Source organism: Ranitomeya imitator, chromosome 2, assembly GCF_032444005.1.
Source record: "Ranitomeya imitator isolate aRanImi1 chromosome 2, aRanImi1.pri, whole genome shotgun sequence".
Taxonomy (NCBI): domain Eukaryota; kingdom Metazoa; phylum Chordata; class Amphibia; order Anura; family Dendrobatidae; genus Ranitomeya; species Ranitomeya imitator.
In genome coordinates this window covers 426,881,602-426,898,433 of record NC_091283.1, presented here as the reverse complement: position 1 = coordinate 426,898,433, position 16,832 = coordinate 426,881,602, and positions in this window count along the sequence as shown.

Sequence of the window (16,832 nt, the reverse complement as noted above, 5' to 3'; positions counted from 1 at the left end):
TTTTCAAAAGCAGAATACAAAATTAAAGCTGTTGAAGACAAGAGGTCACTTGATCCAACTTCCTATAATAAAGAGGGGACTGGTATAGATGTAACAAAGGTGCAATGAAGTAGATAAAGAGAATATTTATGGTGAGTATTAGGCTATGTGGACACGTTGCGGAATTGCCCTGGAAATTTCCGCAGCAATTCCGCAATTCCCTGCAGTGGGTAAAACGCATGCGGAATTGGCATGCGTTTTCCCGCTAAACACTAGCGTTTTCTAGCGTAATTAGCTTGCAGAATGTTAGCGTTTTTCCAAGTGATCTGTAGCATCACTTGGAAAACTGACTGACAAGTTGGTCACACTTGTCAAACTTAGTGTTTGACAAGTGTGACCAACTTTTACTATTGATGCTGCCTATGCAAAAAGATATAATGTTAAAAATAATAAAAAAAAATTGTGATATTCTCACCTTCCGGCGGCCCCCGCAGCCTTCCCGCTCCTTGCGATGCTCCCGTTTCCAGTGATGCCTCTGAGACCGCTACGTCATCACAGGTCATTGTCGCGAGGCATTACTGGGAACGGGAGCATCGCGAGGTGAGAATATCACGATTTTTTATTTTAATTCTGTTTTTTACAGGGATATACTACCCAGGGCCTGGAGGAGAGTCTCCTCTCCTCCACCCTGGGTACCATCCCCACATGATCCGCTTACTTTGCGCATGGTGGGCATAGCCATATGCGGGAAGTAAGCGGATCAATGCATTCGTATGTGTGCGGAATCGCCAAAGAATGAGGATGCTGCGTATTTTTCTGCGATGCGATTCCGACGCAGAAAAATATACAGCATTAGCACAGCATTGCAGAATCCCATTGAATTCAATGGGCGGTGTTGTCTATGCGTTTTCGCTGCGTTTTTGCCACGATTTCGGGGGAAAAAAAAACGCTGCAAAAACGCATGCAATTTGCAACATGTGCACATAGCCTTATGGCTCCAAGGCTGGCATACCAACCTGGCATACAAAAATTGTGTGCTGGAGTAACATGCACAACATTAATTTCTGGCATTAGTCGGGGCACTTGGCCATTCCTTGTCCTGCCTTAAATCCACTTACTTTTCAGAAAGTGGGGCAGAGTTGTCCGTAACTAAAAACACCAAAAATCGCTAGATTTCAAGCAGTTTTCTGCCAGAAATGTGGTGAAAACTGTTTGATTATTCTGTGCCTATATGAGCATAAAAAAAAATTAGCAGTGATTTTCTGTTTTTTTTAATCATTTTTTGTTTTTTCCTCCCCTTCTTTCAAGACCCCTAACTCTTTTATTTCTCCATCCACATAACCTAATGAGTGTTCGTTTTTTTTGGGACAAGTTGTACTTTTGTGTGGGACAAGTTGTACTTTTGAATGACACCATTCCTTTTATCATGTGAAGCGCTAAAAAATGGGGAAAAAAATCTAAGTGCATTGAAATTGCAAAAAAAGTAGAATTTTACAATTGTTTTATTTTTCCTTTTTCAGGTATGGCGCTGTGTGATGGCTTATGTTTTGCTCCCTGAGCTGAAGTTTTTTACTGATGCCATTATAAGAGAGATATGATGTTTTAATCACCTATTATTGCACTTTAGTGCAATGTTGTGGCAGTCAAAAAAACTAATTCTGGAGTTTAATTTTTTTTCTCAAAGAGATGTTTACAGATTGGTTTAATTTATATTTTGATAGATTCGAATACAGCGATACCAAATATGTGTATTATAGAATCAAAGAATGGTAGAGTTGGAAAGGACCTCCAGGGTCATCGTGTCCAACCTCCTGCTCAATGAAGGATTCACTAAACCATCTCAGACAGATGTCTGTCCAGCCTCTGTTTGAAGACTTCCATTGAAGGAGAACTCACCACCTCTCATGGCAGCCTGTTCCACTCATTGATCACCCTCACCGTCAAAAAGTTTTATTTAATATCTAATCTGTATCTTCTCCTTTTCAGTTTCATTCTCGTGTTTCCATGTGCAGATGAGAACAAGGATGAACCCTCTACAGTGTGACATCCCTTCAGATATTTGTAGACAGCTAGTAAGTCTCCTCTTAGCCTTATTTCTTGCAAGCTAAACATTCCCAGATCCTTTACCCGTTCCTCATAGCACACAGTTTGCAATTCGCTCAACATCCTGGTAGCTCTTCTCTGAACTTGCTCCATTTTTTCTATGTCTTTTTTAAAATGTGGTTCCCAAAATCGGACACAGTATTCCAGATAATGTTGGACCAAGGAGAAGTATAGGGGGATAATTACAGTGGCATGTTAAAGTTTGGGCACTCCTAATCAAAATTACTGTTATTGTGAATAGTTAAGCAAGTTGAAAGTTAAATGATGTCTAAAAGGCCTAACATTACAGATGACACAATTTCTTTTCTTTTTAAATATATTGTCATTTTCTTAATTTTAAAAATTACAAAAAGAAAAATTGGCCGATGCAAAAGTTTGGGCGCCCTTCGAGATTTGTGTGCTGAGATAACTTTGATCAAGGTTTGAGAACTTAATTAGCTTGGTAGAGTTATGGCTTGCTCACTATCATTGTTAGGTAAGGCCGGGTGATGCATATTTCACAGCATTATAAAAATAAAGCCTCCTCTAACCTTGTGTCAAAAAACGGCAGCAATGCCAATGGGTTCTTCTAAGCAGCTGCCTAGCACTTTGAAAATGAAAATGGTGGAGGCCCACAAAGCAAGAGAAGGCTATAAGAAGATAGAAAAAAATTTTCAAGTTGCCCTTTTCTCAGTTTAAAATGTAATTAAGAAATTGCAGTTAGCAAGAACAGTGGTCAATCTTGCCTTGCGCAGGCGTGTACTATGGAGGACAGAGAATGAACGTCAATCCAATATTGCAGCCAGCATGCAGCCAGCGGGTAAGGAAAGGGTGAATCAAACACCCGAAAACCCCATCTCTATGGCTGAAAATTGTTCCCTCCAAATTCAGGTGACAGAGTCCCTTTAATCCTTATTTTAAAATAGAGCGGCATGTGGGGTGTCTTACCGCTGCTCCATTAATCCTCTTTGGGGGTTCCAGAAAAAGACAAGCACAGTGCTCAGCAAACAATTAGAGAATGAATGGATCAGCGTGTGAGTCAAACATGCCGCTTTATCCTAATGGGGATAAAAGTTCCACATTCTGCCGATCGCCGGGTCCAAGAAGTCAAACCCCAACCAATCAACAAGCTATCACTTATCCTTTGGTCATTTTCACACCTTTAGCATTTTACATCAGTATTTGTAAGCCAAAACCAGGAGTGGGTGAAAAATACAGAAGTGGTTTTTCTATTATACTTTTTCTCTGATTGTTTCACTCCTGATTTTAGCTTACAAATACTGATGTAAAGTACTGACAAAATACTGAACATGTGAACATGGCCTTAGGATAGATGATTGCTTGTTTTCACCAGAAAACTTCTGTAAATGCATATTTGCTACTGTGTAATAGTCACAGGACAGGAAGGGGTAAATGTCTAAGTATTTAATCTCTATTGGAAATAAAGAATCTGCAACTTATTAATATCAGAGAGAACGAGTGACCTCCATACACAACACAATCCTATATACCAAGACCAATAATACCACATACAAGGGACAAATACTGCCACATCATGACCCTAACACATATTACTACTATATAGTGACCGAATAATACCACATACAAGAACAAAATATTGCCACACCATGACCAGACATGTTATCATGACCAAATAATGCCACATACAAGGGACAAATACAGCCACACCATGACCAAATCATATCAAATCACCACATGGTGACCAAATAATACCACATACAATGAATAAATACAGCCAAACCATGATCAAACTACATATTACCACCATGTGGTAACCAAATAATGTCACATACAAGGAACAAATACCTCCACACCTCCATTACCATCACATATTGACTAAATAATACTACAATAATGGTCATGAATGAAAACCACAATACTAATAACACAAATATTATCACAGTGGTGACATTATACACAGGAGCTCTGTATATAGTGTATAGGTAATACAGTAATCACCAGTGACATTATACACAGGAGCTCTGTATATAGTATCAGTGTAAAGGTAATACAGTAATCACCAGTGACATTACACTATACACAGAGCTCCTGTGTAAAATGTCACTGGGGATCACTGTATTACCTGTACATTGTATACTATATACAGAGCTCCTGTATATAATGTCACTGGTGATTACAGTATTACCTGTACATTATGCACTATATAACATAACCAGAGATGTGTCCTTCTGTCAGAAGCCTCCAGCGTATGCGCATAATGGCTCTGTTGCAGTTTTTCATAGCAGCGGCGATGAGACACACACACAGACAGTGAGACATACACAAAGGGAGAGACCCACACAGAGGCACACACAGAGAGACATACATAGAGATAGACACACACACATAGAGACACATACATAGAAACCGACACACAGAGAGACACACACAAAGAGAGACACGCACAGATACACACAGAGACACAAACACTGATACACACACACACAGAGATACACACACAGAGAGACAAAGAGAAAAACATGCTCACCAGCTGGGCATAGAACGAGTTCAATAGCTAGTACACTATATACAGAGCTATATAATATACAGGTAATACAATGACCACTGGTGACATCACACACCGGAGCTCTGTATATAGTGTACAGGTAATACAGTGATCACCAGTGACATTATACCCAGGAGCTGTGTAAATAGTATAAAGTGTACAGGTAATACACTGACTTACCAGTGATGTGTCTAGCTGAAGTAATCCATTTTCGCTTTTCTTCTTCATCCAATGCACACCGCTATTACTTCTTCCAGCCAGGACTCGTCTCTGCAGTAAACAACACACAGTCATCTACAGTTGATCACATGTAAATCACATTTTTCACTTTTTCCCCCAACTCCTGCACTGTGCCAGATGAAGAAAAAAAGCAACATGGCCCCCATACACTAATTATATCCTCCTTTCATCTAATAATGTCCCCCATCCTGGGCCCCTACGTTGCACCATTCTGGGTCCCAATGTTGCCCCATCTTGAGCCCCTATGTTGTTCTTCCTGGGCCCCTATGTTGACCCCTTTTTGGGTCCTTATTTCCTCCATCCTGGGCCCCAATGACCACCATGCTGCTGCATCTACAGAAGAAAAAAAATTCTTACCCTGCCACCCTCCCCTGGCATCATCTTGCAGTGGCAGAAGCCGCTGGCCTATGAGAGGCCACACGCTGACGTCAACGAGTGGCGCATTGCAGTGGAGTCATTGCTATGTCCTCGCCCTGAGCATTGATTTCAGCTGCCATTAACTTTCCAAAACATCAGTTGCATAACTGATGTTAACAGAAGCTGAGGGACATATAAAAATTACATTTATAAAGGTTCTGCATTAGGGAAACTTTTCAACTGACACAGAACAGAACCCTGGCAGAGCCAATAATAATCAATAAGGTGCCTCTGCTTTGGTTTATATCAGTTATGCAACTAATGTGTTTTGGAGATGAACTCCATTAGTCCTTAAGAATGGAACACACAGACAGAATTCCCAAGCGCAGGTTAAAAGTCATCATGCGCACACATACCCAATGGCTGGGTTAACAGCCTTAGGGTATCTGCACATGACGTCTTTTCAACTCCGGCGAAGCCACTGAGATTTTCAAGCAGAAGACACTTCAGGAAACTCTGGCATTTTTTTGCCTAAAGCGTCTTTTATGTCATTCTTTTGGAGAGTTCCCAAGCCTTTTTTCCAACTGTTTTAGCCACCTGCGTTTTTGGAGGCTTTTCTGATGGTTTTTATGATATCTTCTCTGCTGTAATTTTCCACACATTTTTTCCCTCCACTGAATAATGAAGAAACCGATGTGTTTTTCTTTTTAAGGTAAAAGGATGGCAAAAAGCTCCCAAAAATGTCCTTCTTTTGTGTCTTCCGATTGATTTGTATTATAAAGTACAGAGCGTCTTCCAAAAACACCAGAAAACGGGACAGGCCACGTCTGTTATCCACTTAGTGTCTTTAGAAACCTGAAGACATTCAATTGACAATGAATTGGAAACACCTCCGATGTTATTACATAGAAGATGAAAGCGTTGACCTCGTATAGGAACTCGACAGAACATTTCAGAATCTATTTCTCCGTTCTGTCAGCTCTGAAATGAAACCAGTCAAACTCTATTACCCCCTTTGTTTTCCTCTTCCATTAGTTACAGCACCATCTCTCCACAGTGCTGGGAAGCACCAGGGTGCCCTCGACCTTGAAGGGGCCCACATGGAGCTGCAGGAAGGAGGGTTTATTAGTTCTGTCTCTGGCAGTCCCAGGGTGCAGTGAGCTTGGAATTTTGGGGCAAGAGGTTTTGGGAGTGCAGTGGCTGTCAGTCATCGCGGAGGCACAGAGTCATCCATACAGCTCTGTCACTGAGCCTCCATCTTTAATTAAATGTTAGTGAGGGCTGCCGCTGACCTCTCTACGTGCACAAGGCTAATGTAAACTAACTTTCTGGATTTTAGGACAGCCACAAGACATATCGAAACCCTTCCCCCAAACCAAATAATGAACCTTTTTCGCACTTCCTCCCCCCCAAAAAAAACCCAAACTGGTTCTTCTATGCAATGTCCTTCCATGCACATCCCACCCCCGCTGTGTCCAACAAGCACCATAATATTACAGTTTGTACATTATATCACATGGAGCAACTCGTCTAATACTGAATGGGCTGATTCTTATAATGAGTGCAATGTTCTTCAACGTACTAATAAATGTTGGAAGATTAATTCACCATGTACCTGACAGTGATTATATTACACGCAGCTAGGATTGGCATGCAGGACAGCTTCATTTTATAATTAAAAGGCTTGTCCAGGTTTCAGATGAAAGTCTGCAGTCACTCTACGTGACTGCAGGCTTCTGAATACTCACAGCGCATGCACTGCACACTTTTAAGATTCTCCCTTAAAAGTGGAAAGTGGAAAGTCATGTCAGCACAAGTATGTGATTTGTATAATTCTGGCCACATTCCGACTAGACGTGTCCAGCCTCACTCAATTCATTTTCATTGAGTGAGGCAACGCATGTTTAGTCAACACGTGACCGCATATATACAAATCGACGGCACCATAGAATCGTGACAAGAGCAGTGCACACTATGAGAAATCAGAAGTGTGCAGTCACATAGAATGACTGTAGACTCATAAGAAACTTGGGCAACCCCTTGAATGCTCCTAACTAGTGATGAGCGAGTGTACTCGTTGCTCAGGTTTTCCGGAGCATGCTCGGGTGACCTCCGAGTATTTATGACTGCACAGAGATTTAGTTTTCATCTCGGCAGCTGAATGATTTACAGCTACAAGCCAGGCTGAGCGCATGTGGGGGTTGCCTGGTTGCTAGGGAATCCCCACATGTAATCAAGCAGGCTAGTAGCTGTAAATCATTCAGCTGCCGTGATGAAAACTAAATCTCCGAGCAGTCATAAATACTCGGTACTCGGAGGCAGTGGCGTAGGAAGGGGGGTGCGGGGGGGGCGGTCCGCCCCGGGCGGCACAATGCTGGGGGCGGCCGGCGCTGCAGAAGAAGATTAAAAAAAAAAAAAAAAAAAAAAGACGCCCCTTTAAATGTTCGGGCGGCGCCGTCCGCCGCCACGACCAGGGCCATCTCCCCCCACCCCCGGGTCCCGCCCCCGCCCCCGCCCCCCGCTCTATACTCACCTCTCCTGGTTCCTGCGGCGCCGGCAGCTGCAGCCTCCTCTGACTCTGCGACGTCTCAGAGCAGAGGGCGCGATGACGTCACTACTGTGCGCGCCGCTCTGCCTCTCTGTCCTGAGCGTCGCAGAGCCGGAGAGACGCTGACTGCACCGGACCTGCGCTGGGAACGGGAGAGGTGAGGATTTTACTTTTTTTTTTTTCTTTATTTCTGACTGTCTGGGGCTGGGGCAATGCTGGACACACTGGGGCAATACTGGAGACCATGGGGCAGATTGCTGGACACACTGGGGCAATGCTGGAGACCATGGGGCAGAATGCTGGACACACTGGGGCAATACAGGAGACCATGGGGCAGATTGCTGGACACACTGAGGCAATACAGGAGACTATGGGGCAGATTGCTGGACACACTGGGGCAATACAGGAGACCATGGGGCAGATTGCTGGACACACTGGGGCAATACAGGAGACCATGGGGCAGATTGCTGGACACACTGGGGCAATACAGGAGACTATGGGGCAGATTGCTGGACACACTGGGGCAATACTGGAGACCATGGGGCAGAATGCTGGACACACTGGGGCAATACTGGAGACCATGGGGCAGAATGCTGGACACACTGGAGCAATACTGGAGACCATGGGGCAGAATGCTGGACACACTGGGGCAATACTGGAGACCATGGGGCAGATTGCTGGACACACCGGGGCAATACTGGAGACCATGGGGCAGAATGCTGGACACACTGGGGCAATACAGGAGACCATGGGGCAGATTGCTGGACACACTGGGGCAATACTGGAGACCATGGGGCAGAATGCTGGACACACTGGGGCAATACTGGAGACCATGGGGCAGAATGCTGGACACACTGGGGCAATACTGGAGACCATGGGGCAGAATGCTGGACACACTGGGGCAGTACAGGAGACTATGGGGCAGAATGCTGGACACTCTGAATACTGGAGACCATGGGGCAGATCTCAGGACACATTGAGGCAATGCTGGAGACCCTGGGGCAGACTTCTGGACATACTGGGGCAATACTGGAGACCATGGGGCAGATTGCTGGACACACCGGGGCAATACTGGAGACCATGGGGCAGAATGCTGGACACACTGGGGCAATACAGGAGACCATGGGGCAGATTGCTGGACACACTGGGGCAATACTGGAGACCATGGGGCAGAATGCTGGACACACTGGGGCAGTACAGGAGACTATGGGGCAGAATGCTGGACACACTGGGGCAATACTGGAGACCCTGGGGCAGATTGCTGGACACACTGGGGCAATACTGGAGACCCTGGGGCAGATTTCTGGACACATTGAGGCAATGCTGGAGACCCTGGGGCAGACTTCTGGACACACTGGGGCAATGCTGGACACTGGGGCAGATTGCTGGACACACTGGGGGTAATATACTGGACACACTGGGGCAATGCTGGACACTGGGGCAGACTGCTGGACACACTGGGGAAAGGCTGGACACTGGGGCAGATTGCTGGACACACTGAGGGCAGATTGCTGGACACACTGGGGGTAATATGCTGGACATACTGGGGCAGATTGCTGGACACACTGGGGGTAATATGCTGGACACACTGGGGCAGATTGCTGGACAACATGGGGGTAATATGCTGGACACACTGGGGCAGATTGCTGGACAACATGGGGGTAATATGCTGGACACACTGGGGGCAGGACTTGAGGCATGGGCAGAATGTAGATACGGGGCATGATTGGAGACACGGGGCAGGATTGGATCATGGGGCAGGACGGATACGATGGAGGCTGGTGGGGCAGGATGGGGAGATCATATGGGGTAGAATGGCTACTCATGAGGGCAGGATACGACAACATATGGCTGGAGCCAGGAATGAGATAAACGGGGCCAGGGTGGGGAATATTATTACCATAGGGGATAATTAAGGGATATTGTTACTGCAGTGATGTATTTATTTTATTTTTTGAGTATACTGTTTTAAATGGGGGGGCGGTCCTGTTACTGTGCAGAGTGACACTATATCACCTTTTTTTCTTCATGTGGTGTAATGTAGAAGTTGTGAAAAATTAAGTAATGTGTTCTGCAAGCGGAGCTCGAGATAACTGTGTTATTTCCTGCAGAAACGAGTCCTGGCTGGAAGGAATGATGGCGGTCTGTGCTGGATAAAAGATGAAGGACTTCACCTAGAGACGTCACTGGTGAGTCAGTGTTACCTATACACTGACACTATACACTGTATACTATATAGAGGTCCTGTGTATAATGTCACCAGTGATCTCTGTATTACCTCTACACAGACACTGCATACTAAGTACAGATCTCCTGTGAATACTGGCACTTATGGTGATAGTATTGTGGTTTTTTTTTTTATTACTGATCAGTATTGTAGTATTCAGTCACTATGTGGTGGTAATATGTGGTCTGGAAATGGTGCGGTGGTATTTGTCCCTTGTATGTAGTATTATTCGGTCACTATGTGGCCTGGTCATGGTGTGGTGGTATTAAGTCACAGGTGTGGCATGTGGGGGTGACACCATTAGGCCCAGTTTCAGTTCTACAAAACAGGAAAACCATTTTTGGTAACCTTTGTGTGTATTGAGCTGGGGGGGGGGGGGGGGGGGCGCCAAACTCGGGAACAGCCCCGGGCGGCAAAAGCTCTAGCTACGCCTCTGCTCGGAGGTCACCCGAGTGTGCTCTGGAAAACCCGAGCAACGAGTATACTCGCTCATCACTACTCCTCCTAACATAAATAAAAACACGAGAAATAGTCAGTAACACAAAAAAATTACATCCAGGTACCTAATAGTTGACGTAGTCTCTGAATGGAGTCTTTCTCTTTTTTCCTTCTTTTTGAACAGACACTATAATGACATATCACAGCAACAACCGTCTCTGCAGACTTCCATCTTCTCCAGTCTTGTGCAGCACATCCCAACACGATCCCCTTAAAAATAGCAGTGTCATTATAATGCTCCGGAATAAAAATATGTGCCCCAAGCTGAGCCCCTGAATAAATAGTTGCACTCTCCATATTCCCTGCACAAAATACTACCCACACGCTGTCCCTCTTATGGTACATGCCCTCCACACTGCCCCCTCCTTTCCATACTGGGCGCCCTCTTCACACTCCCCCTTTTGGCTTATTGTCCCCTCCTGGCTTTGCCTTTACACTGTTCACCATACTACCTCCCCACACTGCTCAGTCTCTATTCTGTGCCCACTCACACTTTTCTCCCCCCATACCTTCTCCTCACGCTATTCCACTCAATAGTCTCCTCACACGTTTTCCCTTCCCTCATCAAACTCTCACCTCTCACATTCCCTCTGCTAACCATACTGTCTCCTCAAATATTTACTCCTTTGCTGTCCATACTGCCCTCTAACACATCTGCCGACTTCCCATACTGTGTCCACACCCCTCTTCTCACCCTCACTACTCATACTGTGTCCACATACATTCTTCTCCTTGCTCCTCATACTGTGTCCGCATACGTTCTCCCCCTCTCTACTCATATTGTGTCCACACCTATGCCCCCACTGACCATACTGTGTCCTCACCCATCCCCCTCTCACCATACTGTGTCTGCACCCATCTCTTTGCTCCTCATACTGTGTCTGCATACATTCCCCAACTTCGCTCCCCATACTGCATCTGCACCCATCCTCCATATTCTTTGTCAGCACCAATCCCCCACTCACCGTACTGTGTCTGCACATATCCCCCTCATACTGTTTCTTCATACATTTGCCCCACACTCATATACTGTGTCTTTTTTTTTTTTTTCTTTTTTGCAAAGCATATACTGTGTCTGCCCCCATCCCCTACTCACCATACTATGTCCGCAACCATCCCCCACTCCCCATATTTTGCACCTGTCCCTTCCTTGCTCCCCAAATTTGTCCTAAAATCTGACCTCTAAACTAAATCTTCCCTCCCCCATTACTCTAAATTTTCCCCCTCTGCACAAAATGTTCCCACCCTGCTACACTAAATTTCCCGCAACACTAAATTTTTCCTCACCGTTACACTAAATTTTACCCCCGGTACACTAAATTTTTCCACCTTTGCACTAAATTTCCCCCCATTACACAAAATTTTTCCCCGTTACACTAAATTCATCCCCCACCTGACACTAACCCCCCCAACACCCCGTTACACTAAATCTTTGGTGTCTTCAGCTCCAGAGCACTTACCATGGTTTGCACCACTGCAGCGCCAGCGAGTGATGTTAGCAGCGTTATCACGCTTCTGATATCGCTCTGCGAGTATGATTGATAAGTGGGAGCTGGGCTGCATTTCCTCTTGTCACTTCTCAGCCAGAGAACAGCTGACTCCCAGTCCGGGGGAGGCAAAATGCACCTGCGAGGGAGACACCTCAGACAGCCACATCAGGAGGGTCGACGGCGCCCCCATGCCGGCTGAGTCAGGACAGATGCCTTGTCTTGCCCCCCTAGATACGCCTCTGATTTTTCACATCTCTGCCAGGTATTAGGGCTTGCTCACATGTTGCGTATTTGCCACTGAAACAAAAAGGGCATCATTTTATAATACCAGCAAAGTGAAAGAGCTTTCTGAAATTTCATGCATATGCTGCTTATCTTTTTGCATGCAGATTTGAACCATTGAGGCCGGGGTCACACTAGCGTATTGCATCGGATGCGATATGCTAATGACCCTCGGCTCCTGCTCTGCTAAGTGTCATGCCTCTGTGCTCCGAGCCTCTCGCAGAGAGCGGATCGGAGCATAGCTGCAGAGGAGGCGGAGAAACTAATTTCTCCATCTCCTCCGTTGCCAGGGTCAGCGTTTAGCACACAGCACTCGGATGATATCCGAGTGATGTGTGCTGCTTCACTCGCACCCATAGGCTTATATGGGTGCGAGTGAGCCGACAGTCGGCCGAGTGTCCGTGACAATCGCAGCATGCTGCAATTGTCTAGGACCGAGGAAAATGGCCGACAAAAAAATCGGCTGCTGGGAGCTGCCTCATATCTTAACATTGGTCCAAGTATGCACCAGGGATTCTCAAACGGATCATCATCATGGTGCTGGGGCTGTTCCCGTTTCTGCCCTGAAACGAAGCATCATGACGAGGCGAGTATGTAGTCACCTACCACAGCGTCTTCCTCCAAAATCCCCTGATGAAATCCTGTTTCAGTAGCAGTGATAAAGAAGTGACCAGAGCTGCTATCATGTTGCTGCAGCGCTTATGTACCCGCCAATGCCGGACTGGCCATCTGGCAATTCTGGCAAATGCCAGATGGGCCTGTCTGGTCATGGGCTGCCTTGTCTGATGCGTTGTTTACAGAATTGGTGTTCTCAAGACACTCATACTGTTAATAGCTATGACGAAGCACAAAGTCGCTGACTCCGTCACTTACCCCAGCAGGCCGCCAGTATGATTAGAAATATTGGTCTTGTAGCAAATCTATTTATCTGTTCACTCTATGACTATAGTTGAGTTCCACTTCTCAGGCTGCCGTCACACTATCAGTATTTGTTCAGTATTTTACCTCAGTATTTGTAAGCCAAAACCAGGAGTGGAACAATTAGAGGAAAAGTATAATGGAAACATATGCACCACTTCTGCATTTATCACCCTCTCCTGGTTTTGGCTTACAAATACTGATGTAAAATACTGACCAAATACTGCTAGTGTGCCGGCAGCCTTAATCATCAATATTATCCTCAGCATATAACCCCAATGTGCACAAGGGCAATTTTGTCAGCCACCACTGAGCAAAAGTCAGCAGCTGCGATACTTCACCCAGGAGGATTCTCCAGGTGGAGACAAAGGACAGGAATGAAATAAAGAGGTTTAGGGTTTTTTGTTCGCAGGTATCAGCACGAGGTGTTTTATTAGTTTGCCTGATGCCTTTAAAATGAGTAGTGACACTGTATAAAACCTGCGATGCTCAGGGGGAAAACAAGACGGCCGGGCTTAGCTAGGGATCAGGCGTGTGGAGGCCTCCGCTGCCTCACTTTATTTTTCACTGCGCGGCTGTTTATGTCTCTGCATGGCTACTTGTAAATTATGTCTGAAGCAATAAAGGTGAGGTGTCAACTTTATACCTTGTGCCAGGAGACAAATGCTGTGATGGTGCTTGTCTGCCCCAATGTTCCCATAGAATTACGGAAATTTAAAGGGAGTTTGTCATCCCAAAGTGCAAATGAAACGTCTTAAACATTTATATAGGGAACTTTGCCCCTAAAAAAAATACCATACACATTATAATGGTATATTTTTAAGAAAATCTACTTTTATTTGAAATACAAATGAGGGGGCTTCGGTGCACCCGTGGCATGTCATGTCTTAGTAGTGCAGCTACCCGGGGGCAGAGGGGGCCCACCTGGGGCTGCGCTACTGTAACTGTATTTGTACGCTCCGATACAGTTACATTCTGTGGCAGAACAGGGAGAATCGATCTCCCTACTCTGCCGCCCGGCCGCTATTGGGCCCCTGAGCAGGCGGGAGGGGCCCGGTGCCAGCTGTGGGCCCCCCGCACGTCACCGCAAGGTCAGCTGTATCGGCATTTAGCCGCTACAGCTGACCGCATTGATGAGGGAAGGAGCGTGCAGTGCTCCTTCTCCCAACACCACCCTGTCAGTGTCTGACGTCACCGAATATTTATTTATTGTTTTTTTTATTGTTGCTGCCTTACACTACAGAGTCTGCCTATAGGGGTATTGTTTTATACTACAGGGTCTGCTTATGGGGGTTCTGTCTTATACTTACATGATCTGCCTATGGGGTGCTGTCTTATACTTACAGGGTATACCTATAGGGGTACTGTCTTATACTACAGGATCTGCCTAGGGGGCTACTGCTTTATACTACAGGATCTGCCTATGAGGGTACTGCCTTATACTACAGGGTCTGCCTGTGGGGTACTGCCTTATACTAAAGGGTCTGCCTATGGGGGTGCTGCCTTATAATGCAGGGTCTGCCTATGGGGGTACTGCCTTATACTATAGGGTCTGCCTATGGAGGTGCTGCCTTATAATGCAGGGTCTGCCTATGGGGGTACTGCCTTATACTATAGGGTCTGCCTATGGAGGTGCTGCCTGTAAGAGAATGGTCAGCCATAATATACTGAACAGCCATGTTGGCTCCAGCAGCCATCTTGTGCAAAGTTATATACTAAGGGTACCGTCACACAGTGGCATTTTGATCGCTACGACGGCACGATCCGTGACGCTCCAGCATAGTAACAATATCGCTCCAGCGTCGTAGACTGCTGTCACACTTTGCAATGTACGACGCTGGAGCGATAATTTCATCACGTATGTGCGATGTAGAAGACGTTGGTTACTATGCGCACATCGTATACAATATCGTGCACACCTTTGTTACACCATGCGATCATGCCGCCACAGCGGGACACTAGACGATGAAAGAAAGTTTCAAACGATCTGCTACGACGTACGATTCTCAGCGGGGTCCCTGATCGCAGGAGCGTGTCAGACACAGCGAGATCGCTGGAACGTCACGGATATATCGCTGGAACGTCACAAATCGTGCCGTCGTAGCGATCAAAATTGCACTGTGTGACGGTACCCTAATTCTAAGATGTACTTCTGAAAGTCATAGACAGATTGGAGACACAAGATGAGATCATAGCCATTAGCAGGTATAGTGGACATACACACAGGTTAATTGGATCAGCTGCAGGGCAATGAGAATAGAAAAAGGGTAAACATATCATAATAAATAAGTGTATTAAGTGAACAATGACAGTTACTAAGAGGAACATGGAGATTTACGAGTTCTAATGGAGTTTGGTGTAAAGAGCCTCAAAGTCATTACATTTATCCATTGTTTTGAATGTGAATATGTTTTTCTGCGCAGAATGATGTTATCATGTATACGCCCTTTTTGCCGCAATGAGCTTTCTTTGTCTGTATCGTGTATAAAAAGACCCTGTTACTGTTGTTCGGGGCCATTACATCGCCAACCTGCTGCCGTGTCACAACATAGTGATTCCATCACCTTTCTGCCGCTGTGCCACACCATGGCCAGGATAGGGCCAGACCACCGCCAGATGTCCCAGCGTTACTTTGTCTGTCTGGACTTCTGTTTTTGCTCACATGCTTTAGTTCTCTGACTATCCATGTGCTGTCCTGCTGAGAAATCTCCGAATAAGCTTCAGTCTCGGCTTGATAAAAGGAATTGTCTACATATTTTTCCTGGCTCTTCCAGCTCTTAGTAAGGACTTTTTTACACTGCCTTATACTACAGGATCTGCCAATGGGGTACTGTCTTATACTACAGGGTCTGCCTATGGGGGTGCTGTCTTATACTACAGGGTCTGCCTATGGGGGTGCTGCCTTATACTGCAGGGTCTGTCTATGGGGTGCTGTCTTATACTACAGGGTCTGCTTATAGGGGTGCTGCCTTATACTACAGGGTCTGCCTATAGGGGTGCTGTCTTATACTATGGGGTGCTGCCTCATACTAGAGTCTGCCTATGGGGTGTGGCCTTATACTAGAGTCTGCCTATGGGGGTGCTGCCTTATACTACAGGGTCTGCTTATGGGTTGCTGTCTTTTATTACAGGGTCTGCCTATGGGATGCTGCCTTATACTACAGGGTCCAAGCTCGGACTGGCCCACCGGAGAACTGGAGTGGGCCCATGCACTGACACCTGCTGGCATACTGGCCAGCAGCTGCTTAGGGCCCCCACTGCTCCAGGGGCCCCCAGCCAGTGGCTATAGGGCCCCTGAGTCAAGGGGGCTTGCCCTGTGCCAGCCTAGCAGCAGCTGGAGACAGGATCCTGTCCCCGCTGCTAAAGCAAAATGAATATTCACACTTCCACACGCCCCTATGGGCGTGGAGAGGCATGAATACCATTTCTCTTTAATAGTGGGCAGCGTTAGCCGCAGGCTGCAGTTAACACTGCCAGCATGTAAAGCCCCACCACCGCACCACACACATACACACACAAAGCACATCCCGGCATCCTGCTTCCTGTCTGAGACAGCCCAGCTTGATGATGTCATCATCCAGCGTGCTGTCTCAAACAGAAAGCTGTCGGCGAGGAAGGGGTAATGATGGTGGGGGGAGGCAATGATGGAAGTGATGGTGGGGGAGGCAATGATGCAAGTGATGG